A 13,818-nucleotide genomic window follows, 5' to 3' on the forward strand; every position below is an offset into this window, starting at 1 on the left:
AGTTCCTATATTGTATATTTCATGCTGTAATTACTCTGCTTTGTATTATTCACTGTTACTATAGTTACCACAATTTCTCACCACCCTAGAGAAATAAACAGGTTAATTGGCTACTTCCGCCTTGTCCCTGACTGCATGTTGCATCCGGTCACCTGCTTACACTACATAAAGTATAATGTATGCATTGCCTTCCATACAGTAAAATGGGCCCTACATAGTCCTCCATACAGTATAATAGACCCTGCATTGACTTCCATACAGTATAATGGCCCCACATTAAAAAAAATACATAAATGCTCACCTCTCACCAGTCCCGCGCTGCTCTGGTCTCTGCAGCAAGCGCTCTGAACCTCTTCACTGCTCGGCACAGTAGGCGTGTTGTAGTAACGTCATCGTGCCCGCTGCGCTGAGAGATGTCAGACACAGAGGGAGAATGAAGGAGGCGGAAGTGTCAGCTGACGGTCCCTGTTTCATCATTGCTTTCAACTGTATCGGCATCCAGGATGCCGATACAGTAGAAAGTGTGATGCCGGGTGGGGTGGGGTGTTACGGCAGCAGGGATGGTGTGGTTCTCCACAGGTAGAGCTAGCTCCAGGGCAGCGTGGGGGTGTAATGGATGGTGGTGCAGGGGAGAGACGGCAGGACGGTCCTGGAGGAAAGACGGACACTCACACGGGGGTAAGCTTCAGTACCTTTACTGGTGATGGTGCAGGCACGGTCCAGGGTACTTGTAGGTGGTGTGCAATTCTGGTCTTGCTCCCAGTGAGCGGGTGTAAGGCCTCCTTTCTGTATCTTCCTGTCTCTCTCCCTGGAGCTTCTGACCAGCCTGGAACAGGGTCTAGCTCCCTTCATGTTTCTCTCACCCGTATGCTTGGCGGCGAGGGCTTTCCCACTGGTTACCACGATCCCTGGACGCTGGGGCCTTCATGGTACCTAGTCCTCTGAGTGTGCGCTATTCACAGGTGGACTGAGGGATATGATATCCTCCTCAGTATGCCGGATTCCCTACTGGGCATAGAGATCCCAATAGGCTCGGGCCCGGTGCCCGGCTTGCAACAGGGGACGAACCCTCTGTGGTTCCTCTGTCCCTCATGGCTCTTCTCTTCTCCTTGCCTTCTAGCCCACTCTAGGCTCTCACTGGCCAGACTAGCCCGCAGCTTGGGCCTAGCCTGGCTTTCAACCACACAGACTTCAGCTTGACTGGTGCTGCAGCATCGTGTTGCACTCACTGCTTCCCACTGACTGACTTCCTGAACTCCACCCCCCAGTATATATATACCTGACAGGGCTCCATCTAGTGGACTTGGGTGGAGGTGTCTGCATGTATTGAGGCCACTGGGGAGAATCCATCTGTGCAACATCCAGGAGTTCTGTGACAGCCTGCAGCCGCAGGGCATCACATTCCCCCCTAGTAATAGTCAGTACTCCCGGACTGAAGCAAATTTTTGTATAACAGGTAACACAAGGATAACATATTTTTAAACATTAAAATTTTTCTTCCCTTTATGGGAGGCACTTGGCTTGAACGTTGCAATAACAGGTTTAATAAACATTAGTTATGCTTTCTGCAATGACCAATTCTGATGAGATCCCTTCTCGGGTGTGTCCCTCTCATCCGGGTAAGCTGGCTTGTGGGGGACCTGCTCCAAACCTCCAATGAAGGTCCTGGGCGGGCTGCAGGACTGGTGTAGGACCACTGGTTCGGCCGCACCAAGCAGGTTTTAGTGGTGGTGGTCTTGTGAAAACCACCAGGGGGCACCTCAGGAGGTGCAGACTATGTACAATGCGGGTCGTTCACAGTTCACGGACTCCAAGTTCAGGTTAACTTATACTTAACATGAGAGCTACCGGGGAACTAGTAGCTCAAGGGCGCCCCCTCCTGGGATGCGCCTGGGGATGGGAGGTAGGTGACCTGTCCTGGTCATCCTCCCGTTTAGTCAGGGTGTCCTCCTGCAGAAGTTCCGTCACCCTCTGAACATCTAGGGCATACGGCAAGCCATGGGTATCAACGGGGTCACGACCCCTGCTGGTGGAGTGGCTGCTCCGGCCTGTGCAGCGCCGGGCGCAGGTTGGGCATCTGAAGCGTTAACCGGTGCTGCGGCAGCTTGCTGGTCGTCGGCCATGGTTGCGCCCCCATAGTGAACCGGAGCCTACCTTCTTCACTTTCTTATCAGGTAGGCAGCAGCTCCGCGGGCGAAAGTCTTCTTCCAGCACCTTGCGTCGCTCGCGTCTGACGTCAGAGCGTCCTCTGGGCTCCTTCCAGGACCTGACGCTTCCTGGTTCGACGTCAGGGGCGGGGCGTGTCCTGGGCTTCGCGCGCTTCCAGCGGTTACGCCTCTTCGCTTCCCGCGGTTACGACCCTCTTCTTCCCGCGCGGCGACAGGAAAATGGCGGACAATGGTGGGAAATCTCGGGAAAACTTCACCACAGTGAGTATTACAGTCTCTTAAGGCGCACAGTACCCGGTGGCAACGGGCACGGAATCCTGTTCGTGACGCCAAAACTGACGCGCCCCCTGGGCCGTGGGGTACGCGGCAGCCGGGCCTCTGGTTGCCGGGGGATATCACGGTGGCTGGTCCGCTCCGTGGCCCAGGGCGGTCAGTAAAATGGGGAATATGTATAAGGGATTTTAAGTGTTCGTGACGCCACCTGTGGAATGTGGCTAAGGGGTGCTGCCGCTGTGGAGCAGTCCTCTGGAGCTGGTGTTACGGCAGCAGGGATGGTGTGGCTCTCCACAGGTAGAGCTAGCTCCAGGGCAGTGTGGGGGTGTAATTGATGGTGGTGCAGGGGAGAGACGGCAGGACGGTCCCGGAGGAAAGATGGACACTCACACGGGGTAAGCTTCAGTACCTTTACTGGTGATGGTGCAGGCATGGTCCAGGGTACTTGTAGGTGGTGTGCACTTCTGGTCTTGCTCCCAGTGAGAGGGTGTAAGGCCTCCTTTCTGTATCTTCCTGTCTCTCTCCCTGGAGCTTCTGACCTGCCTGGAACAGAGTCTAGCTCCCTTGATGTTTCTCTCACCCATATGCTTGGCGGCGAGGGCTTTCCCACTGGTTACCACGATCCCTGGATGTTGGGGCCTTCGTGGTACCTAGTCCTCTGAGTGTGCGCTATTCACGGGTGGACTGAGGGATATGATATCCTCCTCAGTATGCCGGATTCCCTACTGGGCATAGAGATCCCAATAGGCTCGGGCCCGGTGCCCGGCTTGCAACAGGGGACGAACCCTCTGTGGTTCCTCTGTCCCTCATGGCTCTTCTCTTCTCCTTGCCTTCTAGCCCACTCTAGGCTCTCACTGGCCAGACTAGCCCGCAGCTTGGGCCTAGCCTGGCTTTCAGCCACACAGACTTCAGCTTGTCTAGTGCTGCAGCATCGTGTTACACTCACTGCTTCCCACTGATTGACTTCCTGAACTCCACCCCCCAGTATATATATACACGACAGGGCTCCATCTAGTGGACTTGGGTGGAGGTGTCTGCATGTATTGAGGCCACTGGGGAGAATCCATCTGTGCAACACCCAGGAGTTCTGTGACAGCCTGCAGCCGCAGGGCGTCACATGTGTATGTCTGCGTACTGTGTGTGTGTGTACTGTGTGTGCATGTCTGCGTACTGTGCGTGCATGTTTGCGTACTGTGTGTGCGTGCATGTCTGCGTATTGTTTGTGTGTACGTGCATGTTTGCATATGTGAAGGATGAGGTGGCAGGCTGGGCCCTGTGTTGTATGCCTATATTTTTCCGCCGTATCTGTGCATCATGAATCGTGGTATCTGCTAAAGGGACCCACTGAGACTCTTTCGCCCAAGGCCCTCAAAAACCTGGAGCCGGCCCTGCCAAGAAGCATCAAATAAGCATCAAAGAAATGCAGCAAACACGCAATAATTAGAGAAGATTGTTATTGCGTCGTGTGGTGTGGACACCTACAGAAAACATGCGGTAAAAAAGCAGCAGAAAAAATGCAGCATTTACTCTACATGTGAACATGGCCTCAGCATTACAATTTTTTTACACATTTTATTGCTTTAATGGAGAAAAAAAAACATTTTCCAATCACCAAAAATAACCTGATCACTGTGTTGTGCGGGTTGTTATGACACTAGTGACACTAAATATGTCTGTTATTTGTTGATTTGTGATGTTTATTATTTTTTAAAAAGGGGCAGGAAAAATTTAATTATTTTAATTGTTTTCATTATTTTTTAGTAATTTTATAGGAAGAAAAAAATCTGACTTTTGTTTTCCTTCTAGAATACAGGGACATAGAAATACACTATGTACAGATGTTGGGCAGCATGGTGGCTCAGTGGCTCAGTGGTTAGAAAGTTTGCTTTGCAGTGCTGGGGTCCTGGGTTCAAATCCCACCAAGGGCAACATCTGCAAGGAGTTTGTGTGGGTTTCCTCCCACACTCCAAAGACATATTGATATATAGGAATGTAGTTTGTGAGCCCCAATGGAGACAGTGCCTATATTGTCTGAATTGTAAAGCACTGCAGAATATATTGGTGCTGTATAAATAAAAAGATTATTATTATGTTTCTAAATGTACCAGTAAAATCTGCCTTTTGGTTCAGAGCCTGCACCACAGCTTCAAGTATATGAAATTCTCCACTGCTCATCAGTGCAGGCTGTAGCTCATAGCTTTAGCTGCTGCCTGCAATGAAAGAGGTTGTGGGTTCAATTCCCAGGGAGACCAAATCACAAAAAGAGAAAATAGCATTTTTGCAATTATTTTTAATTACTCTCGAGCAAATTTCTAGGAATAAAAAAATCTAACCTTATTTTCCCTCTGCAATACAGGTAAATAGAAATGCACTGCAATGTGCAGATGTCTCTCCTTGTACCAATATAATGTCTGCAATGCAGATTCAAGTATACGGAATTGTATATTTAATTAATTGTAAGTGTGTGCAGAGCAGAGAGATGCTGGCCCTGCCTTGCATATGGCCGTATTTTCAGGCAATCCGACAAAACCTCGGACCAATGTTATTCTATGGGGCTGTGCACATGCAAGATTTGCCAAAAAATTACTGCATGCCCAAGTTAGACATGATATTCGGATTGCACTCGGCCATGCAGGTCAATGAGGCGAATCACACCATGATCACACTCTGATTAAACTCTGATCAGCATCTGATCTTCTGAACTGCTCTCCTACTGACTGAGCTGCCACCCTAAAATGGCTTCCCTATATATATCTACTACTATGGTGCTCCCCTTAACTACTTCCTCCACCCACACCCACTACTGGTTCCCCCTATCTTTGGGTTCCCCCCACTCCAGCCAGGGTCAGGGCTCAGCAGAAACATACATTGCATCTTGCCCCTCCAGCTGGCCTGGAGCAGTGTAGTGTTGGATGCAGGTGTTGGGGGTTCTGGGCAGCACTCCCTCCTTACATGAGAGAAGGAGACACCACACCTCTGGGTGAGGTGCAGTACCTCTGTGGCGAATGAACCCTCAGGGGCGCCACACTCCCCCTGGTAAAACACAGCACGTTCACGGGCTGGAACAGAGTGAAACAGGATAAATTGACATGCAAAATTTTAAGAATGCATTCGCATATAAGATTATAGAACACAACATTTCTTCCCTTTATGGGAGGCACATCACTTTAACGTTGCAGGTAACAGGTTTCGTTGCTCTCATTGGGGCTTACGTCCGAACCCCTCACAATACAGGATTAAGATGTATACGCCGATGGGGCCATGAACTATAATGGAGTGGACAGAGCGAACGTGTGCATTTTTTTCGGGCTTGTATTCCTACTGGAGGTGGACACCTACTAGTAGATTGCGTCTGATTGTCCATCTCCAGTAGGCTCACTTAGTGTTTGCTGGACAAGATGCAGGTCTCTTCTCAATGTAAGTCAGTTCAGAAGATCAGTCCGGGAGCAGAGTCTCAGTAGGAGCTCTGCTCCACAAGTAGGGCCTAGTGTCAGAGGCCCAGGAGGGGAGCAGGGAGTAGGCTCCGTTCTAAGAAGGGATCCTAGCGGGTACGGCGAGTGCAGGAAGGCATCCGTACTTCCCCGCACCTGTCAGAAGACAGGGGGATCGTAAGCCGCATTCTAATCCCCAGGAGGGTCAAGCAGGTCCGGGATCCCGACGCACAGGAGGGACTTCAGAGCACCCAAGCGGGATTGAGAGTGGGCAGCGCAAGGCAGGAGGGAGAAAGACCCAGTGTGAAGACGGTCTAACTAGGAACACGTGAAAGTGGGGTTCTGCCAGGTACCCCTGATCTACCTGAGGAAGCACTGAACCCCTGCCTGGTGAACGCAGCGCGACGCGGGAGGTTGTAAGCTGACAGTGCACCCTGAGAAACTAAAGAACTGTGAGTAAAGACTCGGATGACTGCACCACACCGCCTCTGTCCATTATTTCGTCTGCGCCATCATTCCCTCCCTGCACTACAATGCCCAGCGCAACCACCATTTACTTACACTGCCCTGGAGCTAGCTCTACCTGTGGAGAGCCACACCATCCCTGCTGCCGTAACACCAGCTCCAAAGGACTGCTCCGCAGCAGCGGCACCCCCCTAGCCGCATTCCACAGGTGGCATCACGAACACTTAAAATCCCTTATAAGTATCCCCTTTTACTGACCGCCCTGGGTCACGGACTGGGCCAGCCACTGTGATACCCCACGGCCCTGGGGGCGCGTCATGTTTTGGCGTCACGAACAGGATGCGTGACCAGCCCGTACCGGCGGGTGAAGTGTGCCTAGAGAACTGTGTAATGTTGCTGAATGTGGCGCCCGCCCCAGAAGAGCGGGCGCCATTATGTGCGTGTTCAAAGACAACAGTATGGAACCTCCCATCGTGGGCTGGGTCCCAAAATGGCGCCAAAAGCATACCCTGCCCCTTGCAACAGTGACTGTCCGCATAGATGTGTCCGTCAAGGCAGGGAGGCCGTCACAGGGAGTGACCGACAGCAGATTGCCATGGGACCGCCCCCGAAAGGAGAGAGGAGGAGGAGAAAAGGAATGGAGATGGGGTGTGGTCTTAACCAGTCTAGACAGACCGCACCCGGCAGCCAGCATGGACGGACGCGAAGACGAAGCCTCCGCCTCTGGCCTGCTCGAGTGGCAAGCAAATCCCCTCACCCAGGAGGGAGAAATTGGAAAGTTGTCCCCGGAGGAGGTGGAGTTCCTCCAAAGTGAAGTCCTGGAGCTGAGTCGGCAAGTGGAACAGGCTCAGCAGGCAGCGGTCGCCAGATGGAGGAGCGAGCTGCTAGAGAAGATGGCAGCACGGCGGAAAGCGACACCGGAAGCCAGCAGCGGCACCACAGCCCCGGCGGAGCTCGCTGAGTACCAGCAGGCCGGATGCGGCACAGGAGCAGGTAGGAGAGAGTCCCCTGTCCCGGGCGCTGCAAGCGCCGACCTGCTCCTGGGCCTCTTTCCTCAGCACTCCCCGTATGTCGCCATGCCCTCCCTGTAGCAGCTGCTCAGCCCAGAACCTCCACCCCCGGGCGCTGACCCTGAGGAGCCTCCACCTAGTGCCCTCCTGGAACCGGGCACGGAAGCAGGGAGCCTTCTATTGGGTTCCTTCCCGGCGCCTCCACCTCCGGCACCTGAGTGGGTGTACGGCGCGCCGGTCTTTGACTGGTCCGCCCGCATCGAGGACCAGCAGCCGAGCATGTTACTCCTGATACCAGCACCCCTGGTTGCCTATTCCGGCGGAGAAGAGTTTTGCTGGCACAACCAGGGGGGGACCTGATGGGGAGACCCAGGCCGAAGCCCTGCAGAGGAAGGAGTTCTGCAGGCGGGAGCTCCGGCAGCTGGAAAAGGAGCGGCATGCTCGGCGGGTGCGCTGTGAATGCCTGGAGGCAAGGCCCAAGTCCACAAGGCGGAGTCAGCCCACCCCAGCCCCCGCGACGAGGGAGTCGTGGTAAAGTTTGATCTAAAGGCTGGGTGGGTCTTCATTAGAGATCCCAATTTTGCACGGGACATTTTCGTTAGCCAGCGGGATGTTGAGCCCGAGCTGGAAGAGGGCCATCCCGACCAGAATCTGTACCCTGGTGATAAAGTCACCTACACACGTCACCACGGGGAATGCGGGTGGTACGCCCTGCAAGTGTACCGCGTCATCGAAGACACCCCCCCGCAGGACATACCGTATGACCCGGCTGGGTCTGGTAAGAATCAGCCCTACCCCAGGCGGGGACCCCACTACTAGGCCAGTAGTTAGGACAAACTGCAAGTAGTCACCCGTGTGGGTGCAATAGTTAAAGTTGAAAATAATGTTTTTGAGTGTGAGTTTCTATCATTACCCGTCAGGGTATACAGGCTGGGGACTGTGAACAGCCGGACATTGACTTTGTAAATAGTTCTGCACTTCTTAAAGTGCACCCTATTGGTTTTATATTAGTAACCATGACCACAGAACAAAAACCCGTTTGGCGTGGCGGAAGCTGTGGTCCAACTCCAGGATGACCATGCCCTGCAACCATGCCCAGGGCCTACCTTGAGGGTTTGCGGACGGGTCCCTCATGCTGCTACTTGTTGCACCTGTTCAAAAGTAAAATGGACACCCGGTTACAGCATGAACTGTAACCTATTATAAGAGAAAAAAGCACTAGTTTTTTTGATCATATGTTCAATCTTTCCACAGTTTTGCTAGCTAACTCTCTAACTACTCCCCGGCGCACTGAATGATATTGCAGAGCTAGTCAGCAAACTGTGGGTGGAAGTGTCACCGGACTGTGTGGCCCTGCCCATAGTGTACCAAGCACTGCATTTGTGGCGCCCCTGCGGGTCCAGTAGCCACAGAGGTACTGCATCTCACCCAGAGGTGTGGTACCCCACTCTCAGGTAAGGAGGGAGCACTACCCGGGACCCACACACCCACATCCAATACTACACCACTCCAGGCCAGCAGGCGGGGCAAGATGCACTTGGTCACTGCTGAGCCCTGTCCCTGGCTGGAAGGGAGGTAACCAAAAGAGAGGGAACCATGTAGTGGGTGTAGGTGGAGGAAGTAGTTCAGTGGAGCACAGAGAGTAGGAGTATAAAAAGAAGGGTAGAAAGTTCCAGAAGGCGTTCAGGAGAAGTTCTGCTCAGGGGAGCAAGGGGAGCAGTTCAGTGAGTCTCCTGTTTCAGTGCTTGGAGCAGGAGGGGAGTTCAGTCAGGGCCCAGTCAGAGAGGCCCAGGAGGAGTAAAGTGAGGAGAGAAGACAGCAGGAGTGGGAAAGGCTCCAGAGGGACAGAAGGGATCCCAGGGGCACGGCGAGTGCAGGAAGCCACCCGTGCGCCCGAATTCACGCTGACGTGGAGGGATCAGGCCGCAGTAGGGGACCGGCCCCAGCCTAGTGGAGTACTTTAGGTCTCATCTAGCAAACCGGAGGCTGCAGCATTTCAGGTGCTGTAGCCACACTCCACACTTATTCGCCGAAAAGGTGGCCATAGAGGACCTAGGGGACAAAGAGGATGTCGCCTGACAAGGCCCGCAGCCACTGGCTTGGGACACTGGGTGTGAGGCGCAGGGCAGGAGGGTGAGAGCCAGCGCAGTGAGACGACCTGGAGAGGTACACAGAACGGGGTCCAGTCCAAGTGCTCCTGAGATACTTGAGAGTTTGCTGGATCACTACCCCGAAGGACACAGGACGATGTGGGTGGTTATAACCGGCTGCAGTGGTAACCTGGAACTGCCTAGAACTGTGAGTAAAGCCGGAAGACTGCACCCCACTGTGTCCTTGACTCATTACTGCGTCACCAGCCCTGCACTACACTGCACCAACAACATCTACCTCCACAAATCATCTATACTGCCCTGGAGCTTAGCTCTGCCCGTGGAGAGCTGAACCAACTCTGCTGCGTCACCATCAGCTCCAGTGGATCTGCACCGCAGCGGCGGCCCCATATTGCCACATACGACAGGTGGCGTCACGAACATTATCCCCAAAAACTTTATTCCCCTTTTCCTTAATTATTTGACCGCCCGGGGCCACGAACCAGATCACTGCCACCGTGACTACCCCTAAAAGGACCGTCCCGGCTACCGAGTACCCCACGGCCCCAGGGGGCGCGTCACGTTTGCATATAAATGTAAAATATGTTTTCCCTCAATGTATGTTAGAGCTGAAACTCTGCATCAAACTGCTGCGTAACCTGCCCTACCAATCATCTTTTACTACACTTAGCAGAAGACTTTACGCTTTGCAAAAGCTATGTGGCAACTTTGTGCAGAATATCAAACTTTTTCTTCTGCAATATATACTATGAAATAAATTGTTAAAACTGGGAATGCTTTGTAGCAATTACATTGATCTATAGGATTTAACCACACTTTTTTTTGTGCCGTGTTGTTAGTCACTTAAAGGTGAAGAGGTGGATACTTAGGATTCTTAATTTGGATATCTAGTGTGAGGGGGAGCAAAGGGTTAAGTATTGCTGGGAAATGAAAAGGGTGGGCAGTTGGAAATCCCAGCTACATTGGCAGCAGACAGACCTTTGTCCTGGAGCTGGCGCCTGACGCCTGCCTGACGGGCAAAATACCTCCCCTCACCCGAGGACAAAAGCGCAGAGAGAACCAGCATGCTGCTGCTCCCAATTAGGAGACTTCCCTCCCTGTCTCTTCTGCCTTTCTATATAGCAGCTCCCATCGCACTAGTCTCGTTTAATCATACAGCCATTGTCACAGTCTGTTATCTCCAGCTGAACAGTGTAGACCACCTGATCTCATACTTTGCAGAAAAACTGTGCATTGTCCTAACCAATCAATGTGTGATCAATAGACAAGTGGTCTGTGTGAAAACTGGAAACAGATTCAAGCTAATTGAAGCAAAATTACGATGTTAGTTTCATTCTTCTAGTTGAATAATAAATTGTGAGAATTTGGCAATCAACGGAGTTATTTGTATATATGCAATACATGTAGACAGGATGCTTTAAAATAGTTTAGATAATGCATTAGAATAGTTTTGTTAAGGCGTGAACTTAGGCTTTCCTAAGGATGAATAGTATAATAAGTGATTTGTTTGTTCTACAACAGAATGAAAAGTTTGCTGCCATTCTTTAAGTATGCAATTACCAATTAGTTTTGTTATTGTGAAATTTATAAAAAAAAATATTAATTAGTTAATTAGTTCCCTAATATAATTGGACATTTTTATTTTTATGTTAAAATGTACCATTTCAATAGACTTGTATGCACTAATTAAAATCTTTTACACACATTTACTAGCAAGTTTTTTTTTAATGTGCAAAATAGACAGTTGTCCTTGTGTTATTTGTGCAATTCTGAAAGTACAGCACAATAGCGAGGTCAATGATTGTCTATCACAATCGCTACAGCATGTGTTCTAGTGTCAGGCTGTTAAAGGAAACCTGTCACCTCTAAATACGCTATTTACCTGCTTATATAGTGGTAATCTGCAAGTTAATAGTATTTATATCATGTTAAACTGGTTAATTGGAAGAGCAGCTACAGGCAGAAAAATAAGTAATATCTTACCAGCAGCTGCTAGCTTCAAGTCATTGAGGCAATGATGGGGGCTGAAACAGTGAGCTTGCTGTGATCACTCTCCCTGCACCTTGACTGAGAGCCAGTAGAGATGAGCGAACCCGAACTGGAAAGTTCTGGGTTTGTAGATGTCCGGTGCTGAACTTCGAACACTGACTTCACCTGGAAGTCTGTTTTACAGTTCGGGAATCGAGGGAGGAGATAGGGAGAGAGATAGATAGAGAGAGAGATATTTTCCAGCTTTGAAGTTCGGGTCCCCATTGATTTCCATGGGGTTCAGGTTCAGGTTGAAGTTCGGGTACAGTTCTGGTACCTGAACTGAACTTTGGACTAAAGTTAGGTCGGGTACTTCCACAGGTCCGCTCATCCCTAATAGCCAGCTCTGCACACACCAACACACACAGAAAAATGAATTTATATTCTTGCTGCTGTCGCTTGTTTCCAGTCATCAAGATGGTGTAGGGAGGTGCAACAGTCGCTGCTCACTACACATTGAGCGTTCTGTTATGACTCAACCCTGATCCTTGACTGACAGCGTGCAGCGTGTGCCAGACTTTGATGCTACAGAAATAAATTTCTGATGCATGTACTGATAACATGTATACATAGTTTAACATTCAAGTTGTCCTTATACAACCTAAGAAGAACAAAAAACAGTAAAGTGAACCTGTCAGAAGAATTTTGCTAAGTAAAGTGTAGACATAGCCATATTGGTTCTGTAATATTGATAAAAATGATACCTGTGTTGAAGAAATACGTTTTGTGGTTTTTGTGTAACTACAGTTTTAAGTTTTCTTTTAATGAGACATCTGTGCATCGGGGCGGGCCTGTGGGCAGGGTCTTATCTTTGTGCTCTGACCCTTTGTCTACCTCCTGTGTTTGAATGCTAGGTCACTGATCAGTCAGTGACCTGTCTCCTATTTTAAATATTGTGCCAGTGCCTACATTAGGTCTCCAACAAAATGGTGCCGTTGGCGGTGCATTCGAGGTCAAATCCACATCATGATTTGTGGAAGTGAAAGTGCATGCGCCGTTTACTTCGGTCTGCCTATGCAAAACATTGAAATGACCGTCAAATGATAAAAGTTTTCTGATCGACGGTCATATAGTGCTGCTTGTCAATCTGTGTAAACCGATCCTTAAAGGGGTGTTCTCAAGTTCTTAATTTGCATAGGCAGCATAAAAGTAAGCAAGTTTGCAATTGACTTGCTTTTTTTTATATGCTGTCATTCTTCTGCAATCGGAGATTTTATCTTTTATAGTGTACAGCTCTTTGCATGGAATCTGGCCGAAAGTGCGCAATACTTACATTGCATGAGAGGAGTTAATTCTAAACATCCTAGTCAGCTCTCTCCAGTCCATTGATTTCTATACAGCAATTACAGGAAAAATATATCTTTGTACTGTGTTAGCCAGTAGATAGAAAAATATTACAATTTGAGAGTCCTCAGCGGTTGATACCTTTTAATGGCTAACTGAAAAGATGATAACATATAACAAGCTTACGAGACTACTCAGGTCTCTTCATCAGTATCAGTATAACACAAAATCTGAAGAGTCACATATTTATACACAACTGGAATAGTGCATGAAGTGCATATTCTGCTGTTTAGCAGAACTATCAATATGAGAAGGGGAGAAAATAGTTGTGGTAGTAAATATTGGAGGAGTTCATTGATAAGGAGTTTGAAAGTTTTATTGTCCTCTGATTGAAGTCTGGTGCATGGCTGTGATTTGATCCAATGTAGTGTACTTAATTATATTTACCAAATGTCCAGCTGGGTGTCTATAGGGAGGGGAGACAGGACAAAAGCTTAGAATTAGGACAGATTTTCATCGACATACAATAATGAAAAAAGGACAGCTCTACCTGTCTACCTGTGGCCAAACATTTTTGTGGTGCTGATCACGACATTATGGACATGAAATTGTTAGTATAGAAAAGAAATGTTAAAGAGTAACCGTCATTCTAACTTTTATTTCATAAAGCAATAGTACACATGAAAATAAGCGACTTTGCAATATATCTTATCAGAAAAATCTGCTTCTTTCTCTGCCAAAATTGATCCTTCATTAACAAAATTCTCAATTCTGAGGTAAAATCTGTATTCAGTGAAGACAGGCTTTCCTATTACTAAGATAGAATTATATCTGTATCAACTGCCATCTCCTATGTAGAAAGGAGGTCTACATATAATCGTATATGTAGTAGATGCCATCTTCTATGTCAGTAATGGGAAAGTCTGTCTTCACTGAATACAGATTTTACCTCTGAATTGAGAATTTTGATAATGAAGGATCAATTTTGGCAGAGAAAGAAGCAGATTTTTCTCGGCCTGTAAATGCAACGTAATTGTTTCTGTGTAGT

The sequence above is a fragment of the Phyllobates terribilis genome, unplaced genomic scaffold (genome assembly GCF_046119375.1).
Source record: "Phyllobates terribilis strain yellow unplaced genomic scaffold, ASM4611937v1 Scaffold_2__4_contigs__length_985480577, whole genome shotgun sequence".
In the NCBI taxonomy this organism is placed as follows: Eukaryota; Metazoa; Chordata; class Amphibia; order Anura; family Dendrobatidae; genus Phyllobates; species Phyllobates terribilis.